The following is a 20,253-nucleotide window of genomic DNA, read 5'->3' as shown; positions in this document are numbered from 1 at the left end:
CAGCCTGAGTATATGATGGTGTTACACTGTAAGGCAGCCTGAGTATATGATGGTGTTACACTGTAAGGCAGCCTGAGTATGTGATAGTGTTACACTGTATAGCAGCCTGAGTATGTGATGGTGTTACACTGTATAGCAGCCTGAGTATGTGATAGTGTTACACTGTATAACAGCCTGAGTATGTGATGGTGCTACACTGTATAACAGCCTGAGTATATGATGGTGTTACACTGTATAGAAGCCTGAGTATGTGATAGTGTTACACTGTATAGAAGCCTGAGTATGTGATTGTGTTACACTGTATAACAGCCTGAGTATGTGATGGTGTTACACTGTATAATAGCCTGAGTATATGATCGTGTTACACTGTACAACACCCTGAGTATATGATGGTGTTACACTGTAAAGCAGCCTGAGTATGTGATGGTGTTACACTGTATAACAGCCTGAGTATATGATGGTGTTACACTGTACAACAGCATGAGTATGTGATGGTGTTACACTGTATAACAGCATGAGTATATGATGGTGTTACACTGTATAGCAGCCTGAGTATATGATGGTGTTACACTGTATAGCAGCATGAGTATATGATGGTGTTACACTGTATAGCAGCATGAGTATATGATGGTGTTACACTGTACAACAGCCTGAGTATATAATGGTGTTACACTGTATAGCAGCCTGAGTATATGATGGTGTTACACTATAGCAGCCTGAGTATATGATTGTGTTACACTGTATAGCAGCCTGAGTATATGATTGTGTTACACTGTACAACAGCCTGAGTATAGTGATGGTGTTACACTGTATAACAGCCTGAGTATAGTGATGGTGTTACACTGTATAGCAGCCTATATATGAGTATATATGATACCAAATAGCTTTAGATACCAAATTGACTACATTCATACATATAACTTGTATGTTCCATTATGAATGTGGGACTTTAAGATTACCAAATATTTATTTCATTGATAGAAAATGCTGCTTCTTTCTGGTTATAAGAGGATTCTATTTTCAAAGCAAGATAAGAAAAAGTTGCAGTTAAACCCTCCTTTGGGGGGAAAAGAAGAGAATGACTTTGATTGTTAACATCATGTCATAGGTTGGTGCTAGGTAATCAGAAAAAGACATATTAATCAAGGGAGATAACTATGTTAACTTCCTGTTAAGGTTTTGTTAGAATCTCATGGAACGGTAGACAGTATTACTTGCCATAGTTTTAACACTGGTGGTAGTCTTTGCTGTTAAATAGTATATCTGAGCGCAGGCTTTACTGTAAACAAAATATTTTTGAGCGCAGCTTACAGCGAAAATAAAATAAAATGTGACAGGTGATCCAGTGTGGCGGAGGTAAAGCTTTAAACAGTTGGTAGTCTAGTGACCCCAGGGCCTAGTGTTTATGTGTGCGTCAGTGACCAGTATGTGTACTTTGTGAAGGGTGTTTCGATACTGTGGGCGGGAGTGCTTATTATCTAAATGTGTTGTGACAGTGACAGCTTGTAATGTTATTATTGTTATAATTATTTGATATTTCATCGTTCCATATTTGAATATACTACTATTATTGTAAGGTTTGTACGAAAAGTTAAAAAAAAATCTAGAAAAAAAATCCAAAAGAAAAATTTGCCATTATCATGGTGTTTTGAAAGTGTTTTGTGATCATCATCTATAGACTTTTATATTCTACACAAAGTGTTTTTATTTTTATTTTATGCTACATGATACACTGATTTTAAGTGTAACACACAGGAACAAATTCATTAATCCTTTTAAAACAGGGTAATTAATGTAGCCCTGTATGCTTTTTTCTGAATCTAATATAATGGTTACAGATATAACAGGGTCAGTTTGATTTCTCCTCGCTCTTAATCGTGAGCAAAAAAATAAATAAAAAAGAAGAAATGGCAAAAGCTAGGTTTATTCAATGCTCAATTGCTTATCTTCAGCAGTAGCACTAATCTAGAGCAGGAAATCAAATGAAGCTACAGAGAAGCTGTTTTATAGAATATTTTTGTTACTGGTCAATCTGGCTTGTATATCAATGGTACTCTGATGTTCCATAATCTTATGAAGGATTTATAGCAGAAACAAGTTAATATCAAGGTTTGATTAATGATTTTTTTGAACTGAACTGAACTGAAATCAAAAAAATGTATGTACTGGGATTTAAAATGGAAAACAAATTCAGAGAATATACACTATATTCCAGTTTTTAACATTTTTTTTTTAAACTTACCTTAACAAAATGTGTAACTAGTTATGACTCATTGATTGCATCCTCGCTAACCAAGGGTTACGATCCAGTCTAGAGTAGGTAGCCCGGATCGTACCCGACCGTAACCCTTGGCTAGCGAAGATGCATCGACTAAAACCATTTGTATGAAGCTTTGTTAATGTGTAAAACATATACCTTTAATATGTCCTCGTTTAACAGATTTCATGAACGTGATCTATACGAACGATTGTTGGGAGCAGTTATGTAATACATTGATGTAATATTTTGATAAAAAATATTTTGATAATTAATTTCTGATGAAAGAATTCTTTGATTTCTGATGTATTGTATGATTCCAATTAAATGCTACGAAGATATTCATGTTACAAAACCTCTACAATTTCTGTTGAAATTTGCTCCTCAAAGTGCAAACCAAGAAATTCAAATTTAGATTTCATAAAACATTAGCTACATGAATACAACATACAATTTATTGTCAAACTAATGTTTTGTGTAATCTATGTAAGAATAAATTTCAGATTTTTTTTCAAACTATATAATCTTTATAACACATGACCACAGGGGCTTGTGTTTTCTTTATTATTTATTCTTTATTTATTCTTTATGTAAAATTAGAAATAGAAACTATAGCTTGTCTACAGATATTCTCAAGACAGAAGTTATCAAATCAAAAACAGGTCCCTGTGCCATTAAAATATTTTTTTAAATGATAAGTCATTATGGGAATTTTTGAATTACTTGTTAGGGAATAGCTACTAATACTGAATTGAGAATTCAAAAATTACTTGAAGTTGTCCATTTATTTATGGAACTTGATATAACTTGGTTCCGTCTGTAAGGACTGTGTGGGGGATAAATTGTTTTACCATTTTTAGGATGGAACATCAGAGTACCAAATTATGATACATAGATACAAGCTCCGTATTGTGAAGTGATGAATACATGTACGTGTATTTAGCTAACACTATGAATAATATTGCTGTTTTCATCTATTTTTAGCAATAAATTTGGTTTGTGTTTAGTTTATCTAGTTTGACTTGTTTTTAGCACACCTGGCCTGAAGGGCCAAGTGAGCTTATGCCGTTGTGCTTTTATGCCGTGGTGCGGCATCCGTCCGGCGCCAATATTTTACTTTAAACAACTTCTTCTCAATAACCAAAAGGCCTAGGTTGATGATATTTGGCCAGTAGCATGCTGGGATGAAGGCTACCAAGTTTGTTTAAATGAATGACTTTGACCCACTTTCAAGGTCACAGGGGTCAAATGTCTTAAAATCTTCAAACAACTTCTTCTCAATAACCAAAAGCCCAGGGTACTGATAGTAGGCCTGTATTATACTGGGATGAAGGGCTACCAAGTTTGTTCAAATGAATGAACTTGACCCACTTTCAAGGTCACAGGGGTAAAATGGCTTTACATCTTCCAACAACTTCTTCTCAAAAACCAAAAGACCCAGGGTACTGATATTGGGCATTTAGCATGCTTGGATGAAGGGCTACCAAGTTTGTTCAAATGAATGACCTTGACCCACTTTCAATCTCACATGGGTCAAATGTTGTAAAATCTTCAAACGACATCTTCTCAATGACCAAAAAGCCCAGGGTATTGATATTGGACCTGTATCATGCTGGGATGAAGTGCTACCAAGTTTGTTCAAATGAATTACCTTGACCCACTTTCAAGGTTACAGGTGTCAAATATGTTTTAAACCTTTAAACAACTTCTTATGAATAACAAAGAGGCCTAGGATAATGCCTGTAACATCCTGGGAAGAAGGACTACCAAATTTGTTCAAATGAATGACCTTGACATATATTCAAGGTCACAGGGGTCAAATATGTTAAAAACCTTAAAACGACTGCTTAATAAGCAAATGGGTTGGAAGACTATAAACTCTGTTAAACCTTATGTCCTTGTTCGACATTCAAGGTCACAGGCGTCATATGTTTAAATCTTTTAATAGGTTCTTATGAATCAAATGCTGATATTTTGTCTTTAGCTGTATTTTAGTCCACTTTTAATATAACAAGTGTGAGATTAATACAAGGTGAGCAATGTAGGCCCATTGGGCCTCTTGTTCTAAATATTGGTTCAGATCTTCTTCAGTGAGAAAGAACACAAAATTAAGGGTAAAAAATCCTTTAAAATTTATATTACATGGACCTGGTATCCATATTTCTCCACATTCATACATCAGACAACTAATGTTTGCAGATGTTTTCAAGGTATTTTTCCTCTGTAGACGTGGAAAGTGCATCACAAATAATAAAAATCCATATCCAAAATTGATATTGCAAATTTGCATACCCAACCATGGATTTTTGCATAGAAACCTTAAATATTTCTGCATGCCATAAAATATTTTATCATTGCATATATTATGCAGAAATATTACCAGTTATACAAAAAAATATTTTGATATTCTGTATTTGTGTTTTGCATTTAAGAAATCTATTTTTTCTTATTGAAAAACCATTATTACGCTTTTTCTTTGTAAAGTTATGAAGAGTTATCTCCCGTCGCATGTATGAGATCATAATGTCATTGTCAAACCGCCTCTATTAATAAAACCCTTTTATGGCGCCCGCTTTTAAAATTGTACGTGGCAGTTATTATCATGTTAAATTGTTTCAGGAAACCTTTTGCAATGAGAAACATTTTAGGGACATTCTGGACATTTGTTGGATTGCAACTGATTTGGGAAAGACGCCGATATTCAGGAAACAAGAATACACATTTTCTACTGGTCACTTTAGGTTTTTATACTCCAACGCTTTGACCGAAGTCTTGAAAATACGGTATTCACTTCGTCCGTCTGTCCAAGCTGACTGGTTTCCGGAACATATATCTCGACCACAGTTGCATGAATTGGAATCAAACTTTGTATGTAGATGCGTATCAAGGGAGAGCAGTGCGTCTCACCCTAAAAGTAACTGTAACCTTTATTTGACATTTGACCTAAACTTCATCAACAAAAATTGTAGCAGAACTGGACTGGGTAGATCGCTGGCGACAAGGTAGCTCAATTGGTTAGAGAGTCAGTCTAAAGTTCGGAAGGTCCCGGGTTCGAACCCCGATCTGGCCGTGCATTTTCCCTCTCCTGTTAAAAAATAATTGTTTCCACAATATGTTAGCTACTGTTTCATGATTGGGCATTAAAATATATAAAATGGACATAATGTGAATATGCAGTGTCGCATCCCAACTTGGGTGACATTTGATCTCTTGAATTTTGGCCTTAATATCGAGTATCAAACAAACATATTTATATAGGGACAAAACAGTGGGTTGTGGAGACAACCGTAAAGCATACACTTCGAGTTAAATCGAGTAATGTATAGGGGGGACTATAGCTACTTCATCTAAGCATAGCATAACAACCAACACGAATTTCAAAGATCACTGGCATGTTTAAACTTATCTGTATCCTTAGTTATCGTCAGAGACATTCGGGTAAAAAAAAGCACTGACCAATAACTAGGTTGGCCCTGTCCTTTGAAGATTACAAAGGAGTGATGCCCGACTTCAAAGCCAGTAAGTTTTACCGTTTCACTGCCCCAAGGTTCGTCTGATGTACATTACACACGGTGGAACACACTGAGCCTTCAATTTTGCTATGACATATTCCATGGGTGCAGAGAGCAAAAGTCGGCATAAACCCTACCTCGATATCCAGGAGTTACGCTCACGTTTGCTCTCTACACCCCTGGAATATGTCATGGCAAAATTGAAGGCTCGATGTGCGACACCTTGTTGATGAGACAAGAAGACAAGTTCGATCCTTTGATGTACATCAAAAGAATCTCGCGGTCACATCATGGTAAAAATGGACAGGCTTTGAAGTCGGACGTCTCTCCTTTGTAATTTTCAAGGGACAGGTATCAGCCTTGCGATTGGTCAGTTTTTTTTACCTGAGACCAAACAGCTCTCTTCGTGTCTTCAATTTTGCCATGACATATTCCAGGGGTATACAGAGCGAAAGGAAGCGTAACCCCTGGATATCGAGGATGTCAGAATGCGGGCTATTTAAATTGTGTTTCATCTCCGATCCATCCGTCAGGCGGCCATCTTGTATTTTGACTTAAAAGTTTGTAACCGCATTTTCTCAGTCTTAACGAGTAGATTTCCGTTAGCCCACGGTTGCTTCATTTTTGAATAAGATGAATAGAGTCAAATAGACGCTACATAATCCTTGGATGATGCCATAAACCACCTAACAGAAAGCCTAAATCATGCGGCTCGAACAAGTATCCCGGGGCACAGCAGAGGGAGGAGCCGCTTGAAGAAACCCAAGAAAATACCGCTTGACCCAGCCGTTAAGGAAGCCTCGAATGCTAGCAAGAAGGCATGTTGGACTTGGAGACTACATGGTCACCCATCGAGCAGACAACATGCACCCTGCAAATAAAACAATGCAGCAAGCAAAGCAATATCTTAGAAAGATCGAGAGGAAACAGGCTTGTGATAAGCAAATAGAAAAAGTCACCAACATCATGGCTGCAAAAGAAGACCCGAAGACCTTCGACAAATTGGTAAAGCTCCAATGGTCCACAGGCACATTCGGTAAAACCCAGTTTAAGGTGGATGAAAGGATGCTTAGCAACGCGGACGAGGTCAAGGATGGATGGACTGATTACTTCCAAACTCTAGCTCTTCCACTGAAAGATGACCCATTCCATGATGATTACCTGAGGGATTTCCAACTTGACAACAGGATCATTGAATCTATATGCATGACAGATGGACTCGACATCTGACCAGCTAGTACGGTTGAAATCAAAGCAGCACTCTCCAGGCTACACAACAAAAAGGCCCCTGATGCATATGGCTTGACCTGTGAACATCTCAAGCAGGCAGGTGATAGGATTCTGTATAACCTGAAGGCGGTAATAAATGTTGTAGCGGAAAGAGGTACCAGAAACCCTCAAACTCGGCCTGCTAACACCTGTACACAAGAAAGGTACAACAGATGAACCAGGGAACTATAGATGAATCACCGTTAGTCCGGTACTACTTAAGATACTGGAACATGTACTAAAGAGCAGACATGAAACGATACTCCTGAGAACCCAGTCCCAACTCCAATCGGGTTTCACAAAAGGAACCTCATCAGCGAAATCGGCCCTAATCATCACAGAATGCAAACTAGAACCCAAATCAAACAAGGAGAAACTACTGCTCACGACCTTAGATACACAGAAGGCGTTCGACGTGGTAAACCATGAAATTCTTCTTCACCAACTATTCTTCGATGGTATACAAGGCCCAGACTGGATCCTTCTTCGTAACCTCTATGAGAATATGACACCCAGGGTAAAATGGCAAGTAACACTCTCTAAGGAAATCAATCTACTTCAAGGTGTTAGACAAGGAGGAGTTCCCTCACCAGAGCATTATAAGCGTTATAAGCGTAACCTCCTACCCCTACAACTAGAGGATAAATTTCAGGATGCCACCATCGGAAACATACGCTTCCCGCATGTCACCTGTGCAGATGATCTTGCCCTGCTCTCCCACTCAGATGCAGAAATGAGACAAATGGTCGATACCGTGGAGCAATTCAGCAACAGTAGACGGTATCGGGTAAATCCCTCGAAAAGCTCTATCCTCCAGTATAACTCAAATCAGGACATTAACCTGTCTATCCTCCAAGGCAAGGAAATACAACTCGGCAAAACAACAGTCCACCTCGGCATATTAAGATCCACCGAAGGAAATTCCAGTGTGCAATAGAAGAATGAAAAAGGAAGGAAAACCGTCTACTCCCTCATGGGAGCAGGTCTGCATGGCAAGACTGGGCTAAGCCAAGCCTCAAAGAGATACATCAGGTCAGTTTAAGTCATTCACAGAATACTGCATGGCCTGGAGACGCAGCTCCTCAACAAGTCCTACATGGAAAGCTTCGAGATATTTCAGAGGAAGTGTCTGCGTCAAATGCAGCACCTCCCCAACAGAACACCCTCTGTGGCTGTTCTTGGCCTCTTCGGAATCCTGCAAAACCTGCTCATCCTCTTCCACTGCGTTCTGACAAAATCAAACTCCAGCGAATACAGGATTGCTGTACGGCAACTAGCTGTAAAGTCATCTGATGAACCCATCATCTTCTCGGAGATCCGGCGACTACTGCAACTCACCTCAGAGGAATATGAATGGAGACGCATCCTCAATGTGGCCATAAACGGGAAAGTGGAATCTGAATGGAGAAACGAGGTAAAAGAGAAACCCTCTCTGTAATACCTAAACCCAGATTCGCTCAAAGTCGGAGTACCCCACCATCTATACTCAATGACAAATCCAATGCAAAGGGACATACAGAGAGCAGAATTAAAAGCAATGATTCTAACGGGAATGTACAATCTACAGTCAAACCGGGCCAGATTCAACCAATTTGAGGTCGACCCAACCTGTACATTCTGCGACTTCCAACCTGAATCGAGATGCCACTCCATAGCTAAATGCTGCAAGCTGGAGGATATTAGACTCCGATGCAAATGAAAACTTATCGAGATCCATGGACTGACAAAACAGGACCTACTGGAAGATCCCGAGAGCTTCACTCAACTTATCCTCGACTGTCCACGCCATTTGATCGATCACCATATGCATCATTTACGCTGAGAGGAATTAGTCCGCAGGATCGAACTCCGCTCCAGGGAGTTCCTAACCAACATACATCTGAAGAGAATCCGTTACCTATCTGCACTCGATCTCTGAGCAATCATTGATGTTCCCCCTTTCCCACTGACATTAGTATACCCGGATTACTACTACTCCTGAGTTTCATGACGGGCTGATGATAGGGACACATGTAAATACATCCAGTTTTGCATAGCCCCAGTGTGAATACCTTGTGATATAGTGTATTATATTCAAAAGGACCTCGCCAATCCAACTAACTTACCAAAGACCTACTTTGGTGCTCCGTCAAATAATCGGAGAAAAATTGCAGTTATGGCTACTATCAAATTTTGAAATTTGACAGTGAAACATTGTTATCGCTTTATTTCAGAAAGTACTGGAGGGATCTTTCCCGCATATCGTATCTAAGCTCCTCTTGGTTCTTAGTTTTGCATGTTTCATCCTGATCAGAAAAAAATACCACAAGGAAGACATCTTTGATATGCACATCAAATGGGAGAAGAAACAGGAATGATTGAAATAGCATAGAACTAATAAAGATATCAAAATGGTGGTCGCTTATTGTTTGCTATATAAATCGTACCGTTTCACCAGTATTACATTTTTCATCAAATTTTCATGCTATTTGATGTTTTGGTCTCGTCCTGTTTGTGGAGTCATTCTGTTTGTGGAGTCATTCTGTTTGGAGTCAGAATTTGTTTATGGTTTTACTTAAATTATTCTATTTATTTAGTTTTATTCATATTTTTCAAACAAATAAAGTATTTTTTCATTAAATTATTGATATTTTAACGTAAAATAGAAATTTTCCTAGCGGCATACATGCTAAATGAGCTGATACGCATGTATGGCACTATTTGGTGTTTTGGAGTCGTCCTGTGGTTGGAGTCATCATCTTTTTTTGGAGTCATCCTATTTAGGAGTCATCCTGCTTATTGGAGTCATCTTATTTAGGAGTCATCCTGCCTATTGGAGTCATCCTATTTAGGAGTCATCCTGCTTATTGGAGTCATCCTATTTAGGAGTCATCCTATTTAGGAGTCATCCTGTTTATTGGAGTCATCCTATTTAGGAGTCATCCTGCTTATTGGAGTCATCCTATTTAGGAGTCATCCTGCCTATTGGAGTCATCCTATTTAGGAGTCATCCTGCTTATTGGAGTCATCCTATTTAGGAGTCATCCTGTCTATTGGAGTCATCCTATTTAGGAGTCATCCTGCTTATTGGAGTCATCCTATTTAGGAGTCATCCTGCCTATTGGAGTCATCCTATTTAGGAGTCATCCTGCCTATTGGAGTCATCCTATTTAGGAGTCATCCTGCCTATTGGAGTCATCCTATTTAGGAGTCATCCTGCCTATTGGAGTCATCCTATTTAGGAGTCATCCTGCCTATTGGAGTCATCCTATTTAGGAGTCATCCTGCCTATTGGAGTCATCCTATTTAGGAGTCATCCTGCCTATTGGAGTCATCCTATTTAGGAGTCATCCTGCCTATTGGAGTCATCCTATTTAGGAGTCATCCTGCCTATTGGAGTCATCCTATTTAGGAGTCATCCTGCCTATTGGAGTCATCCTATTTAGGAGTCATCCTGCCTATTGGAGTCATCCTATTTAGGAGTCATCCTGCCTATTGGAGTCATCCTATTTAGGAGTCATCCTGCCTATTGGAGTCATCCTATTTAGGAGTCATCCTGCCTATTGGAGTCATCCTATTTAGGAGTCATCCTGCCTATTGGAGTCATCCTATTTAGGAGTCATCCTGCCTATTGGAGTCATCCTATTTAGGAGTCATCCTGCCTATTGGAGTCATCCTATTTAGGAGTCATCCTGCCTATTGGAGTCATCCTATTTAGGAGTCATCCTGCCTATTGGAGTCATCCTATTTAGGAGTCATCCTGCCTATTGGAGTCATCCTATTTAGGAGTCATCCTGCCTATTGGAGTCATCCTATTTAGGAGTCATCCTGCCTATTGGAGTCATCCTATTTAGGAGTCATCCTGCCTATTGGAGTCATCCTATTTAGGAGTCATCCTGCCTATTGGAGTCATCCTATTTAGGAGTCATCCTGCCTATTGGAGTCATCCTATTTAGGAGTCATCCTGCCTATTGGAGTCATCCTATTTAGGAGTCATCCTGCCTATTGGAGTCATCCTATTTAGGAGTCATCCTGCCTATTGGAGTCATCCTATTTAGGAGTCATCCTGCCTATTGGAGTCATCCTATTTAGGAGTCATCCTGCCTATTGGAGTCATCCTATTTAGGAGTCATCCTGCCTATTGGAGTCATCCTATTTAGGAGTCATCCTGCCTATTGGAGTCATCCTATTTAGGAGTCATCCTGCCTATTGGAGTCATCCTATTTAGGAGTCATCCTGCCTATTGGAGTCATCCTATTTAGGAGTCATCCTGCCTATTGGAGTCATCCTATTTAGGAGTCATCCTGCCTATTGGAGTCATCCTATTTAGGAGTCATCCTGCCTATTGGAGTCATCCTATTTAGGAGTCATCCTGCCTATTGGAGTCATCCTATTTAGGAGTCATCCTGCCTATTGGAGTCATCCTATTTAGGAGTCATCCTGCCTATTGGAGTCATCCTATTTAGGAGTCATCCTGCCTATTGGAGTCATCCTATTTAGGAGTCATCCTGCCTATTGGAGTCATCCTATTTAGGAGTCATCCTGCCTATTGGAGTCATCCTATTTAGGAGTCATCCTGCCTATTGGAGTCATCCTATTTAGGAGTCATCCTGCCTATTGGAGTCATCCTATTTAGGAGTCATCCTGCCTATTGGAGTCATCCTATTTAGGAGTCATCCTGCCTATTGGAGTCATCCTATTTAGGAGTCATCCTGCCTATTGGAGTCATCCTATTTAGGAGTCATCCTGCCTATTGGAGTCATCCTATTTAGGAGTCATCCTGCCTATTGGAGTCATCCTATTTAGGAGTCATCCTGCCTATTGGAGTCATCCTATTTAGGAGTCATCCTGCCTATTGGAGTCATCCTATTTAGGAGTCATCCTGCCTATTGGAGTCATCCTATTTAGGAGTCATCCTGCCTATTGGAGTCATCCTATTTAGGAGTCATCCTGCCTATTGGAGTCATCCTATTTAGGAGTCATCCTGCCTATTGGAGTCATCCTATTTAGGAGTCATCCTGCCTATTGGAGTCATCCTATTTAGGAGTCATCCTGCCTATTGGAGTCATCCTATTTAGGAGTCATCCTGCCTATTGGAGTCATCCTATTTAGGAGTCATCCTGCCTATTGGAGTCATCCTATTTAGGAGTCATCCTGCCTATTGGAGTCATCCTATTTAGGAGTCATCCTGCCTATTGGAGTCATCCTATTTAGGAGTCATCCTGCCTATTGGAGTCATCCTATTTAGGAGTCATCCTGCCTATTGGAGTCATCCTATTTAGGAGTCATCCTGCCTATTGGAGTCATCCTATTTAGGAGTCATCCTGCCTATTGGAGTCATCCTATTTAGGAGTCATCCTGCCTATTGGAGTCATCCTATTTAGGAGTCATCCTGCCTATTGGAGTCATCCTATTTAGGAGTCATCCTGCCTATTGGAGTCATCCTATTTAGGAGTCATCCTGCCTATTGGAGTCATCCTATTTAGGAGTCATCCTGCCTATTGGAGTCATCCTATTTAGGAGTCATCCTGCCTATTGGAGTCATCCTATTTAGGAGTCATCCTGCCTATTGGAGTCATCCTATTTAGGAGTCATCCTGCCTATTGGAGTCATCCTATTTAGGAGTCATCCTGCCTATTGGAGTCATCCTATTTAGGAGTCATCCTGCCTATTGGAGTCATCCTATTTAGGAGTCATCCTGCCTATTGGAGTCATCCTATTTAGGAGTCATCCTGCCTATTGGAGTCATCCTATTTAGGAGTCATCCTGCCTATTGGAGTCATCCTATTTAGGAGTCATCCTGCCTATTGGAGTCATCCTATTTAGGAGTCATCCTGCCTATTGGAGTCATCCTATTTAGGAGTCATCCTGCCTATTGGAGTCATCCTATTTAGGAGTCATCCTGCCTATTGGAGTCATCCTATTTAGGAGTCATCCTGCCTATTGGAGTCATCCTATTTAGGAGTCATCCTGCCTATTGGAGTCATCCTATTTAGGAGTCATCCTGCCTATTGGAGTCATCCTATTTAGGAGTCATCCTGCCTATTGGAGTCATCCTATTTAGGAGTCATCCTGCCTATTGGAGTCATCCTATTTAGGAGTCATCCTGCCTATTGGAGTCATCCTATTTAGGAGTCATCCTGCCTATTGGAGTCATCCTATTTAGGAGTCATCCTGCCTATTGGAGTCATCCTATTTAGGAGTCATCCTGCCTATTGGAGTCATCCTATTTAGGAGTCATCCTGCCTATTGGAGTCATCCTATTTAGGAGTCATCCTGCCTATTGGAGTCATCCTATTTAGGAGTCATCCTGCCTATTGGAGTCATCCTATTTAGGAGTCATCCTGCCTATTGGAGTCATCCTATTTAGGAGTCATCCTGCCTATTGGAGTCATCCTATTTAGGAGTCATCCTGCCTATTGGAGTCATCCTATTTAGGAGTCATCCTGCCTATTGGAGTCATCCTATTTAGGAGTCATCCTGCCTATTGGAGTCATCCTATTTAGGAGTCATCCTGCCTATTGGAGTCATCCTATTTAGGAGTCATCCTGCCTATTGGAGTCATCCTATTTAGGAGTCATCCTGCTTATTGGAGTCATCCTATTTAGGAGTCATCCTGCTTATTGGATTCATCCTATTTAGGAGTCATCCTGCCTATTGGAGTCATCCTATTTAGGAGTCATCCTGTTTATTGGAGTCATCCTATTTAGGAGTCATCCTGCCTATTGGAGTCATCCTGTTTTTTGTCGGCGGTCTCCGTTTTTGTCTCCATTTTTGGTCTAAAACAAAACCCAAAACCTATATTTCTAACTAAAATATTTTAATCATTCATAAAGACAATCAAAATCACATACATTAAGCTAATTATCATTAAACTAAACAATCAAAATTATTCATCAATAAAAGCATACAATACAGCAATCAATACAATCATAGTCTTTTGGAAATGTAACGTTTTTTAAAATCGTTAAATAAATGCCGATAGTTTTCTGTTTTATAACGAGTACACAAGTCTTTGGTAAAACATTCTAGAACTAATAGTCTTTGTCTGGTAACGAGACCATCATCAAACAAACCATTCATCACTATTTTAAATTGTTCGGGGCTACGAACGGCTACTACCATTTCAGTCAAATTACTGCGTGAACTAACGTAATGTCGGTAGAATTTCATTACGTGAATAAGTCACATAACCATTAATTAGAACATGTTTTTTATTGAGGTAGTCTATGAGTTTCAGTAGAACTTCAAATTCCGCGAATTTCAGAGGTATTCCAATCTTGGTAGGATGTTTTTGGTCCGATATTCTACAGAATTTTCTCACATCGACACAAGCATAAGGAGTTTGAATTCCCATTTAGATGTCGTTTCCCAGATGTAGATGTAAATCTTCAATGCAATACGTTGCAGGTCCATAGAGGTCTCTCATATGAAGTAATTGTTCAAAAGTTAAATTAAAGGTGTCATACGTTTCTGAAGCAGTTATACGTAGATAGCAGGCGTAGCGGAGAGTGAACAGTTTCAGTGTCATGGACGACAGGTTTAAATACTTTCGGAGTTGTTTCAGCAGTTGTTTCCGGGGTTGTTTCAGATATTGTCTCAGGTATTCCTGGTTCAGTTGACACTTCCGGTACTGGAACGTTCATGTAATCTAGAGGAGAATTGACTGGTTTACTGAGTTTTTATGGAGTCTTGATCCTGTAATGAGACATAAGTACAGTTTTAAAATAGTAAGGTATAAAATACTTGTAAGTTTAAATGCCAAATTGTAAAGTAGTACAGTTAACATATATTAATAAGGTAACATAAGTAAAAATGCCATTTGAAAAGAGTACAGTTATAATGTAATCAGGTAAAATGCCAAAAGCTTGCCCATGTTATTGTTTGGTATGTCTGTTAACGGATAACTCTTGTCACAGCCATTGCACTTTATGAGTTTAGAAGTTTCCATGGCCATCCCTTTTTTTTAGGTTAGACGTGGATAGTATGACTGTTTTAATTCGACACACTTGTATAAATAGCTTTTTAAGCCACAACAGTCTGGGATGTCAAACCCTCTTTTGGTCTCTTTTTCAAAATTAGAAAGATATTCCGATTTACTTGAGAATGTTTTTTCTTATCTGGCAAGTCTGTCTAGTAAAACACTCGTTGAAGTTACTGCTCCAGATATGTGTAGTGCTCGAGCTCTAGGAATTCCGTCTTTGCGTATTGCAGAGTTATCTTTTCTTGGGAGCAGGTATTGATTGTTACGTCACTTGTTTGTGAGAAAAACGTCATCAATTTTTGAGAAACCGACGTTATTTTCTCACACAGACCAATGACGTAACAATCAATACCTGCTCCCAAGAGAAGATAACTCTGCAATACGAAAAGACGGAATAGGGTTAGGTGCCAAATTACGTAAAGAAAACTACGAAACTTATAAAAAGGAAACTGAAGGAGTTTTGGGATCTCGTCTGGACGTGTTGTTGAACCATAAAATATGCAGTGAAAGTCTTTACAAAGACGTTACAAAATCAGACTCTAAAAAACGCCGTGATCAGAAAAATCTAGCCAAAATGTTGATGAACAAATGTAAACTACCTGTTGACAAACAAGTAGACATTGGAGATTTAGATAAATTCCAAGAATTGTTTGATGTTAATATAGTTGTCGTTAGTATGGAACATCAAAATCGTTTCGTTAGAAAAGGTACGAATCCTGACATGGCAACCATTTACTTATACATAACATTGTATCACTTCAATATCGGGATTTTTCAGCACATCATATTTTTGTCAGACCTGCAAAGTTCCATACAGCCATAGAGACAAACATGTCTGTAAAAATCACTGTACGGTATGCAGCCTTCAGAATTATGCAGAAGCTGTGAAACTTGGATGCAATGTTTGTAAGTTAATTTTTAGGAATGATATTTGTCTTCGTACGCACCAATCAAATGGAATGTGTGCTCAAAACCACCGCTATCAACTCTATGTTTTAAGGTTTATAAAACATCTACGCGTCATTATTATAACAAATATTTTAGCAAACCCTGTGAACAATACGTTACCACAGATCATTTATGCTATCTGAAAAGTGAAACGGCTAAATCCTCCCTCACCAATTTCGTGTTTTACGATTTCGAAACCAATCTAAACTAAATACACCAGTGTCAAAAAGGATATTTTTCTTCCATTTTTCTTCCGGACCTTGTAAACATTGCACCGTACAAACTCTGTGAAGTGCGTGTCGGGAATGTAGTAATTGTATAAATCCTGCATGTGGAAGACAAATACATCAAGGGATTTAAGCCATAGCTCACACTTTGTGCTCTGAATGTCAGATCTGTGGAAATGCCACTCATAGTGATCATAACACTTTTAAATTTCGTAATATCGATATTTTTGTCATTGGCTTATGAGTCCTAAATATGTTCTTTATTAACTTTAAGCTTTCCAGCTCATCAGTGTACATGTAACAATATGCAGGGTTTACATGTATTGCCCACAAACCTAAGGCATTCGATGGATGTTTGATTCTCGAACAGATGTCAAAAAAAAGGGGTGCCACCTCAAAATATCATGAACGGTTCCAAGATTATGTACATGGAACTTGGTAAAGGGGTACATTCGTTTTTTTAGATTCGTTGAATTTCTTACCCATACCGCTGGCCAAATAACCCAAAGCTTTTTAATTGCAAGAACTGAAAAAAGGATAGTTTCCCCATTATACGTTGTCCTGGCAACATGCCGCAGGAAGGTCGTTGGGAATTTCTTAAATGGTATGAGACTAAGAAAGAAACCATTTCTGATTTTCATGAAGAGTTGTATTCCTATGCCAGTTCAGACGTTGATATTTTGAAGAAAGCCTGTATAAAGTACTGACAGTTAATGCTCGATACTGCAGGTATCGACCCCTTTAAGTATTAGACATCGGCATCCGTGGCCATGGCCACATTTAAACAGAACTTTATGAACAAATACTGGACCCTCCTATACGCTTCGGTAGCATATAGAAGAAGAAATAAACTAAATTCCCCAAAATCGTAATGGGATGCGCCATTTTCTATAAAACTATTTTCAAAATAATTTATAAACAAAGAAAAAAGTAACGGGGACAAAAATTCCCCTTGCATCATTCCAACATTATTAGAAAAAAGTTCGAATATTTGCCATTAACTAAAACACAAGATTTAACTAATGAGTATAAAGACTTAATTGTAGACAAAAATTTACCTCGAACACCCAGCTTTGTTAACTTGCTCCACAGGCTTACTCTATCTACGAAATCAAGAGCCTTGCGGAAATCTACAAAACAACAATACAGTATAACCCCTTTTTTCATATAAAGTTTTCGAAATTATAGTTTGCAAGGCGAAAATAGCATCCACAGTGCTTCCCCCTGGACGGAATCCAAATTGTGCGTCCGTTAAAATATCATATATAGTACAAACGTCAATCAGACATTTGTTAAGTATGGATGTAAATAATTTGCACAGACAACTAATTAGACTGATACCTCGAACATTACTAGGATCTGTAAATGCGCCCTTTTTATGCACATGTACAATGATTGCTGTGGACCAGTCAACTGGAAAACATCCAGATAGTAAACTATTGTTATTAAATAATACATGTAAACTGTTTACATTCAATAAAACATTCATTCAACGGAACATCTGGACCATGCGATTTATTTCGTTCCAGATTATTGATCGCCGTTGTAATGTCTCTAAACGAAATAGGAGTATCTAACTCATCAAAAATTACGTTATCATCATTATCATTATCATTATTTATGATTTCGTTATGTCCAAACTCAACTCCAAAATTCGTTATATTTTTGGCTAGTTCAGATGCATGTATCGGGGTCTGTATCTGCCGCTGATTCAGATTTAGATTAGTTAAGTCCTTGTGTTTTACAACACATCGGAGAAGACATTACATAAATAGAGGTTATACAACGAGTGGTTGTTGAATATGGTATTTATTTCACTCTCGTTAATTAATTTTCAAAAGTTACAAAAGACACGAGCTTTAGCGAGTGTCTTTCTGTAACTTTTGAAAATTAACTAACGTGAGTGAAATAAATACCATACTTAAAGCTCGTGTCTTTTGTAACTTTTGAAAATTAATTAACGAGAGTGAAATAAGTACCATACTCAACAACCGCGAGTCGTGTGATCTGTTTCTACCACAATCTCACTCGGAAACAACATACACACATGTGTTTGTTGACAAGGCTGGCGTAGTGATATGACCCATATGTAAAAAGTCACTCATTAATATTCAAAAATGACTTTATTTTTTAAAATTTAATAATTTTCAAAATTAATGTTTCGACAAAAACGTCATGAAAAAAATATAATAGATGAAAGACTTTGACTATTGAGAGTATGCAGTATTGCATTAGTATAATATACTATTATATAATATAGTGCCCTACACGTTTAGTACTGAAAGCACAGTATATAATACAATTCTGGATGCATTAATATACAATGACTTTCATTATAATCTTTCAGCATTTTCAATGATTAAATAACGACCTATATATATAACATCAATGATCAATGCCATACCATGTATATATTAGAGCACAGCGTATTATATTGATGTACAGTGTAATCTAGCAATGAAATATATAGTTTACAGGTATATGTTGTTTACTCAAGAAATAATAGAAAATTCAATGATATAATGAAAATTATAATAGTAGTTTCATACGAGCATTATGGTGTATAGCGTTATTTCGTTGTTTTGTCGCTAAATAAAGACATTTCCCTAATTTGCTCAATTCGGTAACATTTTATACACTTAATAATTGTATCAGTTTGAACACACTCGGTCATCTATAATAATATGCCTTAATATATGTACTTCGAAGATTATTATAAAAGTTATATTTGAGACTAAATAAAATAAAATTCATCCTCGATATCGTTTGTTAGCTTTAAACAGTATTTTATTCAATATATGGCACTGACAAAATAATACAAAAATCAACAAAGAGGATTCGAAAACAAGTACATAAGTACAATGTACTTATATCAATTCGTCTCCTTATTAATAAACCTGGCAGAAGGACGGCACTGTTACATATATTTTGATAGTATAACAGACAAAGAGAAGAAGAAAAAATCAGGGAGGGCGGAAGGGGTACATCAGTCGGCAAATGAAAGAAGTGGTTACGACGAGAATAAGAAGAAGAACTGCATTACTTGATTGAATCTGGTTGGAATGTGATTCATGAAAAGGTAACCCTAATGAGCTCTATATAAGGATGCATTAAATACATTGGAAGTTTCTAAATTGCCTTACGTTGATTCCAATAAAAAAAATGTTTTAAACTATTTTAACATATATATAAAATAACCATTACACATGTATTTGTGATTTTTACATTAACCTATTTTTTATTTTGTGGTATTGAAAATCGGCGCACCATATTTAAAACGCGTTTACGCAATCATGCTGTCAATTTCTTCCTCAAATTTCTTATACGGGTGCATAGGAAGCCGAGGATATTTAAATACGTGATTGCATATTTCATTAATTTTAGCTATTATCAAACTCATTTTGAACAATTAGAAATAGCTTCCCTTCTATATTTATGGTACTACAAGATAAAAAACGATAGATTAAAACACATATAGAAAACTGATTTAGAGGATAGCAATGAAATATTTCAGTTAACGGTAGGCAGTTATGATATTAACATACACTCACTTTAACTGAAACCGATACTTTAAATATAAAGATAACCTTAAACGATACTGTATAGTAAAACAAAAATATGGATTAACAAATATTTTAAATATATGGTGTTTGACATAATGCACATGTTCTTTGCTTAACACACGTTGTATCTTAATACATAATTGGATTATAATGACAACTTGGGCTCTTGTTTATAATATCAAATAATTAAAGTCTAGGTTACGATATTCATAGAATCTAAACTTGACAGAGAGAACTTTTTTAACATTATAAATCAGTCGATAATTATAAATTATACGATAGGAACATATATATACTGTATAATTAGCCCGATGAGCACATTAAATATATTTGCACACAGATATATTAATATAAGTATTCAAGTACAAAATTAGCTGTACTTAATGTACATGTTATACGTGTCACTACATATATATACATGTAGCCATTTCCTGCAGGTGTTTTGGATCATTATAGACACATGTAGACCTACATGTCTAATGCAAATTTGGTATGTCAATTGATGAGGGGTTCA

Source organism: Mizuhopecten yessoensis, unplaced genomic scaffold (assembly GCF_002113885.1).
Source record: "Mizuhopecten yessoensis strain PY_sf001 unplaced genomic scaffold, ASM211388v2 scaffold4599, whole genome shotgun sequence".
Classification (NCBI taxonomy): domain Eukaryota; kingdom Metazoa; phylum Mollusca; class Bivalvia; order Pectinida; family Pectinidae; genus Mizuhopecten; species Mizuhopecten yessoensis.
Note: the sequence above shows the minus strand (reverse complement) of the source record.